Below are 21,091 nucleotides of genomic sequence, written 5' to 3'. Positions count from 1 at the left end.
TTCTTTGCTTCGTAGTAAGTGGACTTTAAACCAAGTTCAGATTGCCAGCAGCTTATTTCTTCAGTAATTACACTACTGGTCATTAAAATTGCTACACCAAGAAGAAATGCAAATGATAAACGGGTATTCATTGGACAAATATATTATACTAGAACTGACTTGTGATTACATTTTCACGCAATTTGGTTGCATCTATCCTGAGAAATCAGTACGCAGAACAACCACGTCTAGCCGTAATAACGGCCTTGGTACGACTGGGCATTGAGTCAAACAGAGGTTAGATGGCGTGTACAGGTGCAGCTGCCCATGCAGCTTCAACGCGATACCACAGTTCATCAAGAGTAGTGACTGGCGTATTGTGACGAGCCAGTTGCTCGGCCACCATTGACCAGACGTTTTCAATTGGTGAGAGATCTGGAGAATGTGCTGGCCAGTGCAGCAGTCGAACATTTTCTGTATCCATAAAGGGCCGTACAGGACCTGCAACATGCTGTCGTACATTATCCTGCTGAAATGTAGGGTTCCGCAGGGATCGAATGAAGGGCAGAGCCACGGGTCGTAGCTCATCTGAAATGTAACGTCCACTGTTCAAAGTGCCGCCAATAGGACCAAGAGGTGACCGAGACGTGTAACCAATGGCACCCATACCATCACGCCGGGTGATACTCCAGTATGGCGATGACGAATACACGCTTTCAATGAGCGTTCACCGCGATGTCGCCAAACACGGATGCGACCATCATGATGCTGTAAACAGAATCTGAATTCATCTAAAAAAATGACGTTTTGCCATTCGTGCACCCAGGTTCGTCGTTGAGTACACCATCGCAGGCGCTCCTGTTTGTGATGCAGCGTCAAGGTTAACCACAGTCATAGTCTCCGAGCTGATAGTCCGCGCTGCAGCAAATGTCGTCGAACTGTTCGAGCAGATGGTTGCTTTCTTGCAAACGTCCCCATCTGTTCACTCAGTGATCGAGATGTGACTACACGATCAGTTAGAGCCATGCGGATAAGATGCCTGTAATCTCGACTGCTAGTGATACGAGGCCGTTGGGATCCACCACGGCGTTCCGTATTACTCTCCTGAACCCACCGAAAACCAGATTCTGCTAACAGTCATTGGATCTCGACCAACGCGAGCAGCAATGTCGCGATACGATTAACCGCAATCGCGATAGGCTAAAATGCGACCTTTATCAAAGTCAGAAACGTGATGGTACGCATTTCTCCTCCTTACACGAGGCATCGCAACAACGTTTCACCAGGCAACACCGGTCAACTGCTGTTTGTGTATGAGCAATCGGTTGTAAACTTTCCTCATGTCAGCACCTTGAAGGTGTTGCCCCCGGCGCCAACCTTGTGTGAATGCTCTGAAAAGTTAAAAAGAAAATGGTTCAAATGGCTCTGAGCACTAAGGGACTTAACGTCTGTGGTCATCAGTCCCCTCGAACTTAGAACTACTTAAACCTAACTAACCTAAGGACATCACACATATCCATGCCCGAGACTGGATTCGAACCTGCCACCGTAGCGGTCACGCGGTTCCAGACTTAAGCACCTAGAACCGCACGGCCACACCAGCCGGCCTAAAAAGCTAATCATTTACATCTTCCTCTTGTCGGTTAAATTTCGCGTCCGTAGTACGTCATCTTCGTAGTGTAGCAATTTTAATGGCCAGTAGTCTTGCTCTCTGTCCAACAGTTCTATGTGTTTACAATGACTGTGATTCACGAAATGGAATAATGTGAGTTTTCTGTGCTACGGGTGGTAACAATTAAGGACAAACACGCTCCAAATCCTAAAGCTTTAAACTAAGTGTGTTTATAAAGAGTTTAGTATTTTCTTCCAGATACACAGTTTAATGTTGTTGAACTTTTTTCATTTGCCTATGTTGTTATGTATGCCGTGCGGGATTAGCCGAGCGGTTTGAGGCGCTGCAGTCATGGACTGTGCGGCTGGTCCCGGTGGAGGTTCGAATCCTCCCTCGGGCATGGGTGTTGTGTGTTTGCCCTTAGGATAATTTAGGTTAAGTAGTGTGTAAGCTTAGGGACTGATGACCTTAGCAGTCTCATAAGATTTAGCACACATTTGAACATTTTGTTGTTAAGTATGTCGTAGTTCAAATGGTTCAAATGGCTCTGAGCACTATGGGACTTAACATCTATGGTCATCAGTCTCCTAGAACTTAGAACTACTTAAACCTAACTAACCTAAGGACATCACACAGCACCCAGTCATCACGAGGGAGAGAAAATCCCTGACCCCGTATGTCGTAGTGAAATTAGTAATGGAAATAACCATTTCAACTTACAAACATATTATTTCTACAAACTGACATAAATATGCGTTAACAGATTTGACACATCTTATTTATCTATTTAACCTGATCTGATTAGGCCTATTAGGCCCTTTTTACGTCGGACTGGGGTTTGAGACATACAAAAACTTTTTACATCAAATTTTCCTGCGGAATATTAAATATAATATGACAAATAGCATTAAATTGATTTGAAAGTCTGAATTGGTACTGCGATAAACATTAGTGACTATGAACTAATAGAGTTAATACTTGCAGTAGTTCTATTACTGCATCTGCTGTCACTTATAATGATAACAATAATAATAATAGTATTACTGACAATAATAAAGACAATAAATAACAATAATGGCAGCGGTATGTATAAAAAGAATTTATATGTGTACAGGATAGATGTTTTCCGATACAACGGGTTGTCGGGAAAGGAAACTTAAGGAGACAGCACCGACTAGGAATGGGGAAAGAGGAAGATTTGGTTAGATAGGATATACAAAAGTGACTAATGCCTACAGGGAGAACGGTTATCCTTACAGTTCACTTAGAAAATATTCTATTATCTGTCTTATAAAGCCGGACATGTTATTTAGTTCTCTAATGTAATGCGATAAGTTATTCCAGAGTCGGGTTCCTGCTGCCGAGAAAGACTTCGAGAAAGTGGCTGATCGTTAGAGTGGGACAGGAAGAATTTAGCTCTGATGTGTGCGAAGGTTTCTGTCATGTTGTTCAGACAAGGGTGTTAAGGTCAAGGACGGTGTTCATTGATAAGACAGTAAAGATGGCAGAGAGTTTGCAGACCTCTGCACTTGTCTGCACAGAGCCAGGGGAGATGTGCATTGATGGTGAAATATGATCAAAGAGTCGAACATCACAGGTATAACGAGCACAAGCTTTCATAACGAGTTACAGAGCCCCGTGAACTTTCCTGATAAATCAATAACAGGAAGTGTAAGTGTTTGTACAAATTCCTGTTTAAAGTCAAGAGGGAATACTTTTGAGGGCATTTCCGTGACATCACAGGAGACATCATGTGTTATCCGTCAGTCTCCTCGTGAATTTGATAAATGTTTTGTCGGATTTTGTGTCAAGCCCTCGCCCGTTTTTACAAACTTATGATAAAAGAAAGCTGTTGGCAATGTGTATAGGGCGGAACTAGCAAAAGCAGCATATTTTTGTTACAACTGTGGAGAAAAGTAAGCAATACTTCTTACTGACCCTGTGTGTAATTATTTCTTACCAGTTTTTTTGAATCAGATACATTCCTTTGCTACGGAAGTTTACGAATTTTCGAAGTTTTAGATCTCCAAAACGCTGAATCGGAGGTGCTGAGTGTTTAACACTATAGATTCACCACTCAGCAGCAGCAAGCAGCGCTTTCACCTTCACATCGTAACAACCTCAGGTAAGGGGACGTCCATTGATTACGTGACCTCGAAACAGGAGGATAGTGATCCTACGAAACGTCACCACAGCTCATTTAAAAGGTATGGGCGGTTAGGAGGCAATGGATGTCTCACGTCAACTGTTTAATTTTGGGATACACATTATTATAAGGAACAATGTCGAAATGCTCACCAGTCTCTATAGCCTCTCTCAACTGAACTGAATGCTTTACATATATGCATGCCCGGGAAACCCCGACTTGAAGCAAGTGCAGCACAAGATTAGGATATCAGTCGGAAAGTTTTCTGTACGCTAGTCGAAATCGCTGCATGTTAGTGAGTCAGCCATGATATAAGACCGGTGTTATTGAATTCAACATGAATTGCTACCAAAACATTTAAAATGCATATTTAAAGCGGCATGTCGACAAGTGGAAAGACATGCACGAGCAAGTAGTTAAAACTGATGTTCACCGACCAGAATTTTCTTAACGATTACGTAAATCAAGAGATTGAAATGCTGTGTATCATATGGTTCAAAGGAAGGAACGAACAGTGTTGTCTTTCGTCTGTAAGGTAAATAAACGATTAATGTACATAATATACCAATGAAAGGTCATTTTTTAGGGATCCGTTAAAAAAGTTAAAACCTTGTTCGTGGAGCTTTTTTGTGTGCTTTTCTCTGTCGGTCTTTCTATCTGTACTTCCAAATACCACTCAGGGTTTCAGGGTTTAATCACGTGTTGAAACCACTGCCTAACACATTTTCTAAATAAAACATGGTTTAGTAAAGTGCTCCAATCAATATTCAGAAAAAATTAATAAAAATTCATTTTTGAGTGTTTTTACCGGACTAAGGCATATATCTCAGTACCTCACGTGAGGAGGAGGAGGGGGAGGGGGGAGCACCACATCTTACCAAATTTCACCGAGGAGGAGGGAAGTCCAAATTTTAATAACAACTCCTCAAATAATAAATGAACGTCCCGTAAGGAGTACCGAGAGTGGTAGACCATAGTCGTGGCTAGTGCCTGGAGAATATAGACACTCCTAAAGAAATGGACGAGGGAGCCACCTAGTGAAATTTTTCACCGATCATAATATAATCTTTACTAGTACTTGTGTGAAGAATCATGAAAGTTGGATGTTTACTTAGAAGAGACTTGGGGACACTTGAAAACATAAAACAGAAATTTCAAAATCATATGATGAAAGAAGGCTGTATACTTAGAAGAGACCTGGAGACACTTGAAAATGTAAAACAGAAATTTCGAAATAATATCTTAACCGTAAGATTAAAAGGAAGGTCAGCGTTGGCCGTAATATTGATGTTTTATTGATAGCAGAATCGATTTTCGATACCAGAGTGATCATCTTCAGGGCTGTGGCGTTCAAATTAAACTCAGACACTGGTCGAAAATCGATTCTGCTATCAATATTACGGCCAACGCTGACCTTCCTTTTAATTTAACATATAAGGTCGTTGTGCACACAGCACTCCATGGAGTCGCCAATCAATTAACTGTAAGACGTTATCAGGGGCTAATTGTGCCTGATTGATTTTTATGAACTGCAGAAAAAAAACTGAAGAAACTGCAAAATGAAAGGAATTTAATGAGATGTAACTTACATAAACTGAAGGAAAGAGAACTTCTTGAGAGTTTCACATGGAGAATTATGCAGTGGCGTTCTGAAAGAGGGGAAAATAATGCAATAGAAGTCGAATGGGAACGCTTGAGAGGTGAAATAGTGAAGTTGGCAAAGGATCATGAAGGTAAAAAGACAACGTCTCGTAGAAATATTTGTATAACACAGGAGATATTGAATTTAATTGATGAAAGAAGAAAATATGAAATGGTAGAAAATGAAGCAGGGGAAAGGGAACATGGAAATCTAAAAAATGAAACTGACGGAAAATGCAAAACAGATAAGCAGGAATGGATACAGGACAAATGCAAGGAATTATATGTATGTATCACTAGGAGAAAGAGAGCTGCCACATATAGAAAACTTAAAGAGGCCTTTTGGGGACAAGAAAGGAAGCTGTATGAGTATCAGTAGCGCAGACGGCGAACCAGTGCCAAGCAAAGAAGGGATAGCTGAAAGGTGGAATTAGGATATAGACTATACAGGATTTATACGCAGAAACAAAATTGATTACAATATCATGGAAAGAGAATAGGAAGAAAGTGAAGACAAGATAGGATATGTACTACGAGCAGAGTATGACAGAGCGTTAAATGATCGGAATGGAAATAAGGCCTCTGAAGTAGACTACATTCCTCGGGAGAGTTCCTCGGGAGAGCCAGCGATGACAGAATTATTTCACCTAGTATGTTATTTATACGAGACAGGTGAACTAGCTTCAGAATTTAAAAGGAATATAATATATCTGTTCAAAAGAGGACAGGTGGTGACAGCTGTAGACGCTACCGTACTACGCTCTTTGAAATTCTTAACGTAAAATACAGGGAGCTAAAGGTTATTTCTGATAAACCCCAGCGCAGTTTTATCGGCAAAGAACATGAAAAGGAAACAGTAGTTAGCAAAGACGTGTGCCACGGTTGTAGCCTATCACTAATGTTATTCAATTCTTACACTAAGCAAGCAGTCACGGAAACAAATCAGAAATACGGAAAGGGAATTAAGAAATAAAAACTTTGAGGTCGTCGAGGGCATCGTAATTCTTTCAGACACGGCTGAGAATTGGGGAAAGCAGCTGAACGGAATGGACAATGTTTTGGAAAGAGATTATATGGTTAACAGCAATAAACGTAAAGTAGATGTGGTGGGAAGTTGTCGAATTAAATGAAGCGACCGGAAGGGTTAGACTAAGAAATGAGACACTATAACTAGTAGATGAGTTCTGCTATTTGGACAGCAAAGCGACTGATGACGGCGGAAGTAGATAGGACACTAAATGAAATGGTAACAGCAAGAAAACAATTTTTGAAACAGAGAAATTTGTATGAATCTTACAAAACTTTGAGTTTTAGGTTGTGAAGGTATTCGGATTGCAGCCTCACACGGAAATAAAACAGGGTTTAAAAGAATTGTTCAAATGGCTCTAAGCACTATGGGACTTAACATCTGAGGTCATCAGCCCGCTGGACTTAGAACTACGTACACCTAACTAACCTAAGGACATCACACACATCCATGCCCGAGGCAGCATTCGAACCTGCGACCGTAGTAGCAGCGTAGTTCCGGACTGAAGCGCCTAGAACCGGTCGACCTCAGCGGCTGGCATAAAACGGGGGCGATAAGTAATTCAGGCAAGAAGAGAATAAAAGCTTTTGAAACGTGGTGCTATAGAAGAATGCTGATGATTATACTAACCAATGAAGAAATAGCGAATTGAATTGAAGAAAAAAGGTTTGTGACACAACTTGATTAAATGAAGGGATCGGTTGATGAGATACATTATGAAGCATCAAGGAATCATCATTTTGGTAACGGAATGAAGTATGGATAGTTGAAAACTGTAAAGGGATAGCATGGACTGAATGGTGTAAACAAGCTGAAGTACTACACAGACAGACCAGAACGTGGAGCTACGTCGAACCATTCTTCGTATAGAAGTCCATAAGAATAACACGTACAATCATTTTTAGCTGTGGCCCAGAAATACAATCACTTCAAAATTGAAGTAGTCACAATATATTTAAGTTTAATTCCTCACTACATCGGGAGCACTTGGTTCTCTTTTGAAGTGTTAATTAAAAATGTTACAGTGCGGTGAAAATCTAGTTAACACAAATCGTCTTATCTAGCTGAATAGTATAATAAACGCAACGTCACATCAATTAACTGACGAATTGGATAACATAATAAAATCCATATCTCCATAAAATAATTTCTCACGGTGGGGCTTCCAGCAAAACTGTACACAAAGGTCGTAAGAGGAAGATTAAGAGGGCAGTCCAAAACGCAATGATCGTGCATGCATTGTATTTGCTGTAAAGTGTGCCCAGAGGAATTACTGTTTCAGTTACAGACGTTGGTGTATGTCAGGATCGTTCCTTCGAAAGAACACGTCTGGTTCCATTCGGTATCCTTCCTCCAATCCGAGCTTATGCTATTTTCTAATAACCTCTAAATGCGGCTATGAATACTAGCTTTCTTTCTACGGAGTAGTGCCAGACAAAGACAGAGAAAGCTGCACGGGCAATGCCCTTAGTTTAGTAAAAACAAAGATTTATGTTAAGCAAGTGAGCTGATGACATTCACAAAAAAAAATTCCAATTTTCTAGTGAACTAAATAATGCGAGAGACGTTCAATATGTAATGCAACACATTTTTTTCTCGGCTAGTTTCGGTTTATAAAATGCGGAACGTGTTGTGGAGCTGCAACCCAATCTGCCGATTTCACGTGTGATCGATTCGTAATAGTGATTAAAAGTGTACGAACCGCGCGGAATCGTACTGTTTTTCGTAACATAGTTGGGGATTAAAATGCTTTTTAACTACGTTCACATTTTCCTATAGCCTTAATACAACTGAGTTTATTTAAACAAAAGAATTTACAGTGTCCAGAATAACGCTTGTATTCTTGTGAGTTTCGAAAGTTACGGCTGACGGGGTGCCAACGAAAGCGAAATTTACTTTGGGGTGGGAGAGGCCAGCCTATGTCCGTAGCCGCACAGGAATGCCACGAAAAACAGGTTACCTCTAAGGCCTCGCTGCTGTTCGCTTCTCAAGCAAAAAATATTGCCGCCCGCCCCTGATTTACTCATTCGTGTATAGATTTTGCACTGTCCGTTACTGCTAATGTTAGTGTCGAAATAAAACCACAATAAATAACAAACTTTCGACCACTGTTACCTAACAGAATTTTGAGGGCGAGGCTATCGATAGCGTTGGGCTTCTTTCCAAAGCGTAATGGGGATAAAGGTGGTCGATTTTCATTTATTGGTGGGACATACAAATTTCACACTCAGTATGGCCTATTTTGCATCGGGTCTATCCACATCGCCGTAGTACAACACATTAGACACGAAACCGTACCTTGGCTAAGATCTACTGAAAGAAAAACTATTTCTAACAATATTGTGTTTGGTCACCAGCTCTAATGGAGTGTCGTCGTAACTGCCGTCTGCTTCACGTCTGCTGTGCAAGGAGCTACCTTAATTTAAGTATTAAGTGTATTTTTCTCAATTTTCACTTTTTCTTCCGTGTGTTTTTGCTCTTAGGAAGCTTTAATTGTCGAGTGCTAGTAATAGTGTTCCATAGATTTCGTGTTTGTTTTGAATAGTCAGAGAGAGTCCTCTTAGTCAACCATAGTGCCAGTAGTACTAGTGTTTGTTTTCAATACAGTCCACAGACAGGTAGTGCTATTTTCATTGTTTTCTACAAGAAGTGGCTAGCAATCACAGTTTAGTCAACAATCAGCCGCCTTTAGTGAATTAGCAGTCTAGTTAAAAGTTGATTAACTCTCTACAGTAAATTGATTCCTTAGGATGGATAGGATGTGTGACTACTGTGTACGGACGCAGGAGGAGCTGGCCATTGTTCGCGAACAGCTGAGCGTGTTGATGGCCACCGTCAGCCGTCTTCAGGCTGCTGTCTCGGAGTGCAGCGGCAGTGGGGAGTCTGGTGCGCCGCATGATACACCCCAGGGTTTACATGCTTCACCCACTGTCCCTCCTGTCGAGACATCTTCGCGGGTACCGGGCGCGGTTGGGCCACCCTATCCCCAAGGGGAGTACGGGTTCAGCTGCGTTCGCGGCGCACGAGGCGGAGGCTAAATGTGGAGGCTGGCCGTGTGGCATCGCCCGCTCTGCCTGTGAGTGGACATGTGGCTGTTCCTTCAGCAAGGTCCGAGCAGGCACACGGGGGGAGGGGTTTATTAGTTATTGGGAGCCCCAACGTTAGGCGGGTGATGGAGCCCCTTAGGGAAATAGCGGAAAGGTCGGGGGGTCCCATCCGAGATGTGGAGGAGGCCCTTCCGGCGGCGATAGAGAGCACTGGGTGCACCCGACTGCAAATTGTTGCTCATGTCGTCACCAATGACTCCTGCCGTCTGGGTTCAGAGGTCATCCTCAGTTGGTACAGGCGGTTGGCGGAATTGGTGAAGGCGGAAAGGCTCGTTCGCGGGGTGGAATCAGAGCTAACTATTTGTAGTATCGTTCCCAGAACCGATCGCGGTCATCTGGTTTGGAGCCGAGTGGAAGGCTTAAACCAGAGGCTGAGACGATTCTGCGGAGATCTGGGGTGCAAATTTCTCGACCTCCGCTATCAGGTGGAGAAATGTAGGGTCCCCCTGAATAGGTCAGGCGTGCACTACACGCCGGAAGCGGCTACAGGGGTAACGGAGTACGTGTGGAGTGCGCATGGGGGTTTTTTAGGTTAGAGAATTCCCTCCAAAGACCCGACAAGACGCCTCCTGAGACGCGGCAAGGTAGGAGTAGGCAAAATGCAACAGAGAATAACAATATTATTGTGCTAATAGTAAACTGCAGGAGCGTCTATAGAAAGGACCCAGAACTGCTGTCATTAATAAACGGCTACAACGCCCATATAGTACTAGGGACAGAAAGTTGGCTGACACCAGACGTAAACAGAAATGAAATCCTAAACTCAGAGTGGAATGTATACCGCAGAGACAGGATGGACAGCGAAGGGGGAGGCGTGTTTATAGCGATAAGAAGTGCAATAGTATCGAAGGAAATTGACGGAGATCCGAAATGTGAAATGATTTGGGTAAAGGTCACGGTTAAAGCCGGCTCAGACATGGTAATTGGATGTCTCTATAGGCCCCCTGGCTCAGCAGCTGTTGTGGCTGAGCACCTGAAGGACGATTTGGAAAATATTTCGAGTAGATTTCCCCACCATGTTATAGTTCTGGGTGCAGATTTTAATTTGCCGGATATAGACTGGGAGACTCAAACGTTCATAACGGGTGGCAGGGACAAAGAATCCAGTGAAATTTTTTTAAGTGCTTTATCTGAAAACTACCTTGAGCAGTTAAACAGAGAACCGACTCGTAGCGATAACATATTAGACCTTCTGGTGACAAACAGACCCGAACTATTTGAAACAGTTCACGCAGAACAGGGAATCAGCGCTCATAAATCGGTTACGGCATCGATGATTTTAGCCGTAAGTAGAAATATTAAAAAAGGAAGGAAGATTTTTCTGTTTAGCAAAAGTGACAAAAAGCAGATTACAGAGTATCTGACAGCTCAACGCAAAAGTTTAGTCTCAAGTACAGATAGTGTTGAGGATCAGTGGACAAAGTTCAAAACCATCGTACAATATGCGTTAGATGAGTATGTGCCAAGCAAGATCGTAAGAGATGGAAAAGAGCCACCGTGGTACAACTACCGAGTTAGAAAACTGCTGCGGAAGCAAAGGGAACCTCACAGCAAATATAAACATAGCCAAAGCCTTGCAGACAAACAAAAATTGCGCGAAGCGAAATGTAGTGTGAGGAGGGCTATGCGAGAGGCGTTCAGTGAATTCGAAAGTAAAGTTCTATGTACTGACTTGGCAGAAAATCCTAAGAAATTTTGGTCTGATGACAAAGCGGTAGGTGGATCAAAACAAAATGTCCACACACTCGGTGACCAAAATAGTACTGAAACAGAGGATGACAGACTAATGGGCGAAATACTAAATGTGTTTTTCCAAAGCTGTTTCACAGAGGAAGACTGCACTGTAGTTCCTTCTCTAGATTGTCGTACAGATGACAAAATGGTAGATATCGAAGTAGACGACAGAGGGATAGAGAAACAATTAAAGTCGCTCAAAAGAGGAAAGGCCGCTGGCCCTGATGGGATACCAGTTCGATTTTACACAGAGTACGTGAAGGAACTTGCCCCCCTTCTTGCAGCGGTGTACCGTAGGTCTCTAGAAGAGCGTAGCGTTCCAAAGGATTGGAAAAGGCCACAGGTCATCCCCGTTTTCAAGAACGGACGTCGAACAGATGTGCAGAACTATGGACCTATATATCTAACGTCGATCAGTTGTAGAATTTTGGAACACGAATTATGTACGAGTATAATAACTTTTCTGGAGACTAGAAATCTACTCTGTAGGAATCAGCATGGGTTTCGAAAAAGACGGTCGTGTGAAACCCAGCTGGCGCTATTCATCCACGAGACTCAGAGGGCTATAGACACGGGTTCACAGGTAGATGCCGTGGTTCTTGACTTCCGCAAGGCGTTCGATACAGTTCCCCACAGTCGTTTTATTAACAAAGTAAGAGCATATGGTCTATCAGACCAATTGTGTGATTGGATTGAAGAGTTCCTAGATAACAGAACGCAGCATGTCATTCTCAATGGAGAGAAGTCTTCCGAAGTAAGAGTGATTTCAGGATTTCAGGTGTGCCGCAGGGGAGTGTCATAGGACCGTTGCTATTCACAATATACATAAATGACCCTGTGGATGACATCGAAAGTTCACTGAGGCTTTTTGCATATGATGCTGTGTTGTATCGAGAGGTTGTAACAATGGAAAATTGTACTGAAATGCAGGAAGATCTGCAGCGAATTGACGCATGGTGCAGGGAATGGCAATTGAATCTCAATGTAGACAAGTGTAATGTGCTGCGAATTCATAGAAAGATAGATCCCTTATCATTTAGCTACAAAATAGCAGGTCATCAACTGGAAGCAGTTAATTCGATAAAGTATCTGGGAGTACGCATTAGGAGTGATTTAAAATGGATTGACCATATAAAGTTGATCGTCGGTAAAGCAGCTGCCAGATTGAGATTCATTGGAAGAATCCTAAGGAAATGCAATCCGAAAACAAAGGAAGTAGGTTACAGTACGCTTGTTCGTCCACTGCTTGAATACTGCTCAGCAGTGTGGGATCCGTACCAGATAGGATTGATAGAAGAGATAGAGAAGATCCAACGAGCAGCGCGCTTCGTTACAGGATCATTTAGTAATCGCGAGAGCGTTATGGAGATGTTAAACTCCAGTGGAAGACTCTGCAGGAGAGACGCTCAGTAGCTCGATACGTTCTTTTGTTAAAGTTTCGAGAACATACCTTCACCGAAGAGTCAAGCAGTATATTGCTCCCTCCTACGTATATCTCGCGAAGAGACCATGAGGATAAAATCAGAGAGATTAGAGCCCACACAGAAGCATACCGACAACCCTTCTTTCCACGAACAATACGAGACTGGAATAGAAGGGAGAACCGATAGAGGTGAAGTCCCCTCCGCCACACACCGTCAGGTGGCTTGTGGAGTATGGATGTTGATGTAGATGTAGAAATTTTGAATCTTTCTTTTAGTTAATATGAGTTTTTATACTACCTTAAACGGCCTTATTAACTTCAAATTAAATTGAATTTACTCTGAAATAATATGGTAGCAAACAGAACTTCTTTGACCACCTGGGCCGCGCGGTATTAGCCGAGCGGTTTAGGGCGCTGCGGTCATGGACTGTGCGGCTGGTCCCGGCGGAGTTTCGAGTCCTCCCTCGGGCATAAGTGTGTGTGTTAGCCCTTAGGACACTTTAGGTTAAGTAGTGTGTAAGCCTAGGGACTGATAACCTTAGCAGTAAAGTCGCATAAGATTTCACACTCATTTGAACATTTTTTTGACAACCTGGTGGCAGTCATCTTTACTTTTAGCAAAATTTACGAAAAGTGGACACCTTTTAAGTAAAGTAAATTTAGATTTGAAACAACAAATTTCAGCAAACTTAATTTTAAATGACTGTAACAATGCGACCACAGATTCTTAGTTACACTATAATTAATGAACACTTTTGAAAAACTATATTCTTATGAACTGTGAAGCAATCGTAACAAGGAAGATTTAAGTAATTGTACGTTTTGCACATCTTTGAAACAAACAAATTAACTTTAACACATAAGTGACTTTTACACAAAAATGACAAGGAAACATGGAAATGGTGATGACGAGGGGCTAAATATTCTCAGAAATTAGTTAAACAAGAATCCATTGCGTTTCAGACCAAAACTATGACTGTAATACCCCGCACACATTCTGAGAGGGAAATATTCATTGAACGTTTCTTGCCCTGAGGTGCTTTCGGTGGTTAAAAAGTGCTTCCTCCAGAATATTTTCGATTGCTCGTCTCCAGTGATGGAATCAAATAAGATAGCCACGCAATCTGATGTAGCCATCTTTACTTGATGTTGCGTCTTCTGAATTCGATCTTATGAAACAGTTGGATACTCTTGCTTTCCGAACTTAAAATTCTGGAAACGGCTTTAGGACGTAAATGCCGCTGCCATACGAATATTAGTCACACTTTATATATACATTATTGGCAATGTTTAAGCCTTACGTAGGCTGAAACGACACTGTGAAGGCTCCATCACAACTAAACTTGTTTCCGTATATTTTACTCCTTGGCGCAGCCACTGTCAAGGTTACTCACACAACTGTGCATGTGAAACGCTAAGTGAATTCTCTATTCGTTTACTTTAAGTTTGTTTAAATGAATTACAATTTAAATAGCCCTGAGGTTGTTACAGTCAGTACAACTATATCGTATTACCATAACATTTTAGTTATATTAATTATTAACTCTTTCGTAATTTGTATTTCCATGTTAAAAGAACGTACTAAAAAAATATACTATTTTCTCATTCACATTCTACTCACATTAATCTTCAGCACAATATATCTAATACAAATATAGCGAAGTTTAACAAAATTAAAATTTTTCATTTAACTCTGGCATCCCCCTGAAGCCCCTATAGTATAACGTAGTTCACCGAGCGAGGGTGCGCAGTGGGTAGCACACAGGACTCGCATTCGGGAGGACGACGGTTCAATCCCGTGTCCGGCCATCCTGATTTAGGTTTTCCGTGATTTCCCTAAATCGCTTCAGGAAAATACCGGGATGGTATATTATCTATGTGGTCTTTACAATATAAGTTGCTCATAATTGTAATTCCTAGGTGTTTAGTCGAACTGACAGCCCTTAGATTTGTGCAATTTATCGTATACCCAAAATTTATCGGATTGGTTTTAGTACCCATATGGATGACCTCCCATTTTTCTTTGTTTAGTTGCGGCACTCAAGGATATATGCCCACTGGGTTGCTTCCTGTCTAACAGAAGACTATAAAGGGCAGCGAAGGACCGTCTGTGCAGAATCGCTTGCACGTTACGAGGCTCATTGTGACAGTTTTTTGTCGACAGTCGTCATAGGCATTGAAATACGGGACCATCACTTTTAACCGGAAACAAAACCGCAATCCATGAAGTGGCGTCACACCACCTCTCCGCCAAAAGAAAAGTTCAAGGCCGCACTCTCAGCGGGTAAAGACATGGCGACGGTCTTGGTTCAAATGGCTCTGAGCACTATGGGACTCAACATCTTAGGGCATAAGTCTCCTAGAACTTAGAACTACTTAAACCTAACTAACCTAAGGACATCACACACACCCATGCCCGAGGCAGGATTCGAACCTGCGACCGTAGCAGTCCCGCGGTTCCGGAGTGCAGCGCCAGAACCGCACGGCCACCGCAGCCGGCGGCGACGGTCTTCTGGGACGTATTCTGTCTTCCCTCGTGGCGCAACGGTCAGCTGTGGACTGTATTGTGCTACCTTCAGGAAACTGAACAGACTATTTCTGCGTGCTCGTCTCTGCAGAAATGCAAACGAAGCGCTTCTCCACCACAACGCAGGAATACACACATATCTGAGCATCCGTGTGGAGGTCACAAAACGTCATTGAACTGTCCTTCCTTATTGGCCCTACAGCCCGGACCTCGCACCATACGACTTCCATCTTTTTTGCCCACTGAAGGATGCACTCTGCTGGAGGCAGTACCTGGATAAGGGGAGGTTACTGATCAGACAAGACACTGGCTATGACGCCGAGCAGTTGTAAGTAGGCTGTTTATATTTTCTTATTGGCAACATTACATAGCGCTCTGTGTGAAAATCACTGGCTGTGCTGTGTGCAGTCTGTGGCTAGTTAGCATTGTTGTCTGCCATTGTACAAAACGTCGAATGACTCTGCTGTGGGTTTGTTCTGTTGTGGCCCATTACCTGTCAGCATGTCAAGAGTCAGCACTGTCTTTCCGTTGGAAGGACAACACTACTTCTTCAAGGCTGCATGGAAATCCACTTCTTCCGTGTGCGTTCTCTTTTACTACTCAGACTTTGAGAAAAAAAAAACACTGTAATTTTACTGTGATGGATGATCAGGACTGTCTTTGTGGACTGTGAGAAAATTTTAGCTTTTGACCAACATTGTATCAACAAGTGTGTGCATATGATTTCTTTGTTAGTGTAATTGTGAAAAAGTTTTTAACAAATATGTATTGACCAGTGCCCAAAACAATTTGTAAAATTTTTTGTGGGGAGCATGGGGGCTATGTAAGTAGGCTGTTTATGTTTTCTTATTGGCAACATTACATAGCTCTCTGTATGAAAATCACTGGCTGTGCTGTGTGCAGTCCGTGGCTAGTTAGCATTGTTGTCTGCCATTGTAGTGTTGGGCAGCTGGATGTTAACAGCGCGTAGCGTTGCACAGTTGGATGTGAGCCGCCAGCAGTGGTGGATGTGGGGAGAGAGATGGCGGAGTTTGGAAATTTGTAAGACTGGATGTCATGAACATGTATATTATGGTTTTTCCACACTATTAAGGTAAATACATTGTTTGTTCTCTATTAAAATCTTTCATTTGCTAACTATGCCTATCAGTAGTTAGTGCCTTCCGTAGTTTGAATCTTTTATTTAGCTGGCAGTAGCGGCGCTCGCTGTTTTGCAGTAGTTCGAGTAACGAAGATTTTTGGTGAGGTAAGTGATTTGTGAAACGTATAGGTTAATGTTAGTCAGGGCCATTCTTTTGTAGGGATTTTTGAAAGTCAGATTGCGTGGCCCTAAAAATATTGTTGTCAGTTTAAGCACAGTCTCGTATACAATTCTTCGAAAGGGGACGTTTCACAGTGTCGTGTTACCATGCCGGCGTACAGGCTGTAAAGTGGCGTAAGGCTGAAGCACTGAACGGAGGTAACGTTGAGATGTAGTGTTTCGTAGCCATAAGAGTGCGGAATAATTTGGTGTATTGGAATCCCGAATAAAACCAAATTAATTGAACACCCCTCGTAGGAATTCTCAAGCTTCGTGTGTACGTCTCTGGATACATACTCGGAAATTTATCACATGGAGTCGTGGAGGTATTTTCATTTTAATGTCACGGGTAGTGTTAGTCAGTGGACTATAGGGAACGACGTTGTTTGCTGAAAATGAGAGTCGACGGAGCAGCTGCCCCACCTCACCCCGTCCGACGTTGGCTTTCTCTGAAGAGTGAGGGGCCGGAGGCGGGGGCTGTGCTGTGGTGTGGTGTGTGGTTTCTCGGCATCGACCTCGCTGAGACAGCGGGTGGGCGATAAGCCTGAGCGGCCAGCCATCCATCAGCGCGAGCAGCGCACCGTGGCGTGACGTGCGACACGCCGCCCCAGAGAGAAGCCGCGCCGCCGGCCGACCCGGGGCCACGGAGGCCGCCGGGCTCTCCCTGCAGGAGGACGGCAGAGAGCCTAGTGGCTGGAACACGCAGAAAGTCCGTTCAAGTACGGACTGCGTGCAGAAAGTATGTTCCGATGACCCATAAAGAAACCTGAAATAACACCAACTATGAAATAATTACAGCAATATTATGTAAATACGCTGGCTACTTCTAAACTCACCCACCACCATCGTTGAGGCATTTATCTTAACGAAGTACACTACTGGCCATTAAAATTGCTACACCACGAAGATGACGTGCTACAGACGTGAAATTTAACCGACAGGAAGAAGATGCTGCTATATGAAATGAGTAGCTTTTCAGAGCATTGACACAGGGTTGCCGCCGGTGGCGGCACCTACAACGTGCTGACACGAGGAAAGTTACCAAGCCGATTTCTCATACACAAACAGCTGTTGACCGGCGTTGCCTGGTGAAACGTTGTTGTGATGCTTCGTGTAAGGAGGAGAAATGCTTACCATCACGTTTCCGACTTTGCCAAAGGTTGGATTGTAGCATATAGCGATTGGGTTTATCGTATCGCGACGTTGCTGCTCGCGCTGGTCGAGATCCAATGACTGTTATCAGAATATGCGATCGATGGGTTCAGGAGAGTAATACGGAAAGCCGTGCTGGATCCCAACGGCCTCGTGTCACCAGCAGTCGAGATGACAGGCATCTTATCCGCATGGTTGTAACGGATCGTGCAGCCACGTCTCGATCCCTGAGTCAACAGATGGGGACGTTTGTAAGACAACAACCATCTGCACGAACAGTTCGACGACGTTTGCAGCAGCATCAGCTCGCAGACCTTGGCTGCGGTTACCCCTGACGCTGCATCACAAACAGGAACGCCTGCGATGGTGTACTCAACGACGAACCTGGGTGCATGAATGGCAAAACGTCATTTATTCGGATGAATCGAGGTTCTGTTCACAGCATCATGATGGTCGTATCCGTGTTTGGCGACATAGCGGTGAATGCACATTGGAAGCGTGTATTCGTCATCGCCATACTGGCGTATCACCCGGCGTAATGGTATGGGTTGCCACTGGTTACACGTCTCGGTCACCTCTTGTTGGCACTGACGGCACTGTCAACAGTGGACGTTACATTTCAGATGTGTTACGACCCGTGGCTCTACCCTTCATTCGATCCCTGCGGAACCCTACATTCAGCAGGATAATGCACGACCGCATGTTGCAGGTCCTGTATGGGCCTTTCTGAATACAGAAAATGTTTGATTACTGCCCTGGCCAGCACGTTCTCCAGATCGCTCGACAATTGAAAACGTCTCCTCAATGGTGGCCAAGCAACTAGCTCGTCACAATACGCCAGTCACTACTCTTGATTAACTGTGGTATCGTGTTGAAGCTGCATGAGCAACTGTACCTGTACACGCCATCCAAGCTCTGTTTGATTCAATGCCCAGGCTTATCGAGGCCGTTATTACGGCCAGAGGGGGTTGTTCTGGGTACCGATTTCTCAGGATCTATGTACCCAAATTGCGTGAAAACATAATCACATGTCAGTTTTAGTATAATATATTTGTCCAATAAATACACGTTGATATCCGCATTTCTTCTTGGTGTAGCAAATTTTATGACCAGTAGTGTACAATAAATTATATTCCTGTGTCATAGATGACTGCCGCCCATGCCCAGAGCCACTAAGTCACTTCAGTCTACACGTCAGTGTCGCTGTGGATACGTTTTCCTGCTAGAAAATGATTCAATTGACTGAAGATGTAAAACTCAACGGCGGCGAGTTGGGGGCTGTGGTATTGACGGTCGGAGATCTCACTTGCAAAGTGACTCAACGTATTTTGTGCGGCATTAGCTGTATGGGATCTTGCATTGCCATGCACGAGCGTTATGGCTGTTCTCAACATCCCGCTTCCCTTGTTCTGCATCGCCCTCCTAAGGCTTTCCAGTGTCTGACAATAACGATCAGCATCTAATGGTACGGTCTCCCCTCATGACAAAAACTCGCACAGGACGACACCTCCTCCCAGAATACAGTGTACATGGTTCTTTTTATTTTATTTCACACAGACTGTCTGCTTGAATTTTGTCGCCACAGGCGAGCCACTAAACCACTATACCCTCAATGGATGGATTACTGTTTCCTTTCTGGTTCGCAAGCTGCACTGAGGATTTATCGCCAGTGACAACATCGTCGAGAAACTGGTATTCTTTATCTGCTTTCCGCTGTAGGAATCTCACCCATCTTGCACATACTTTGGAAAAACCAGGCCACTGGGAGACAGTTTCTTGGCTTAGCGAGAAAGACTTCTGGGGACTTTAACGAGAGTTCTGAAACTGTGAGGCGCCGGCTCAGCCAAATTGCTTACCGCACACTTTCCCTCAGTTCCGGAGTCACCAGGGACGATCGGCCACCCCGGTCTTCTTCGTAAGCATTGACTGATCCCTCAGCGAACTGCTAGCAACATCGTCTGACCATTCTGACGCTGATAATGCCGAGTCCATTCACTTGGCACAAATGGCGGCGTATCTCTGCTGTAGACTGCTCCTGAGCGTGCAAAGATCGGATAAATTCCCGACACTGGCAGTTGGAGGGCAAAAATGGTTCAAATGGCTCTGAGCACTATGGGACTTATCATCTGAGGTCATCAGTCCCCTAGAACTTAAAGCTACTTAAACCTAACGGACCTAAGGACATCAAACACATCCATGCCCGAGGCAGGATTCGAACCTGCGACCGTAGCAGTAGCGCGGTTCCAGACTGAAGCGCCTAGAGCCGCTCGGCCACCGCGGCTGGCTGTTGGCGGGCAACAATATCAGAGCAGCCACTATGAGCTAGCCACTGTATTCACAAGACTGAAACTGCACTTCATTATTCCCACATACCTTCTTTATGCTCGTGCACATACTCAGTTCCTATTCGACTACTCATGCCATTTCTAAACGCGATCGAAACTTAATTTCTGGATGATCCTCGGACAGCGGAAGCCGGTCTCGGTATTCGTGTAAAGGATTTCGTGTTTGCACCAAAATTTACAGAGGATGGAGAAAATATTACGAAGTCGCATGAGGCATTGTTGGGTCATTTAAGTGTCCACATCAGCTCGAAACGAACTAGTGCTCAGTCGTTAGAGTATCGGAAATGTCTTCGCACGATTTAAAGTCACTTCTAGCAAAGAAACTGGTCCTATTCATTGGGAAGTACCGCACTTGCGGGCGTTTATTTCTACTGGAAAATGAACTAGGATCGCTTGGCAGTACCTAAAGACCCTCCCTAGGAGGAAATCCAAGAAAAAAAAAATTCGTCCTGATGAGTAAAACTTGTAAGTTTTTGACAGTGCTTTGACTGATTGGTGTTGCAACAAATATGGTGAAGCTGGGAGAAAAGTAATACGGAATGATCTTGTAAAATTGTTTACTGTATGATCATGAAAGAAAACAATTGCCTGTTTTACCACACTCATTTACGTGCAGTACGTGTAAGCCACCTCATGTGATGGGTTAGTCGTGCTGACAATCTGATCATGTGCCTAACAAACAGTACAAGTCAACACGATCGCATCTGCGAAGAAAATCTGCTCAGACTGGGGAAGTGAATAATAAGCAATCGCAAGTGTCAGGAATTGGAAATGGGAACAAAAGTTCAGTGAGAATAAGTAAAAAATGTTACGTTTGCCGATGACACAGCAGTTACGCCAGAGGCACCAAGCAACTCGGATCTGTTGGTAAGACTTTGTTAGGCGAGTATTAACAGAGTAAAACGAGATTAATGAATTGCAGTCGAATTATATTAGAAGCCAGTGAGGGAATCTGACTAGGAAACGAGACACTAAAAGTAGTAGGTAAGTTTTGCTATTTTTGAAGCTCAATACTTACTGTATCCGAGATAAAGACCATACAAAATTTAGATTTCCAATAGGAAGAAAAAAGTTTCTCTAAGAGATAAATATCTTAAC

The sequence above is a fragment of the Schistocerca cancellata genome, chromosome 7, assembly GCF_023864275.1.
Source record: "Schistocerca cancellata isolate TAMUIC-IGC-003103 chromosome 7, iqSchCanc2.1, whole genome shotgun sequence".
Lineage (NCBI taxonomy): Eukaryota > Metazoa > Arthropoda > Insecta > Orthoptera > Acrididae > Schistocerca > Schistocerca cancellata.
This window is presented reverse-complemented; position numbering follows the sequence as displayed.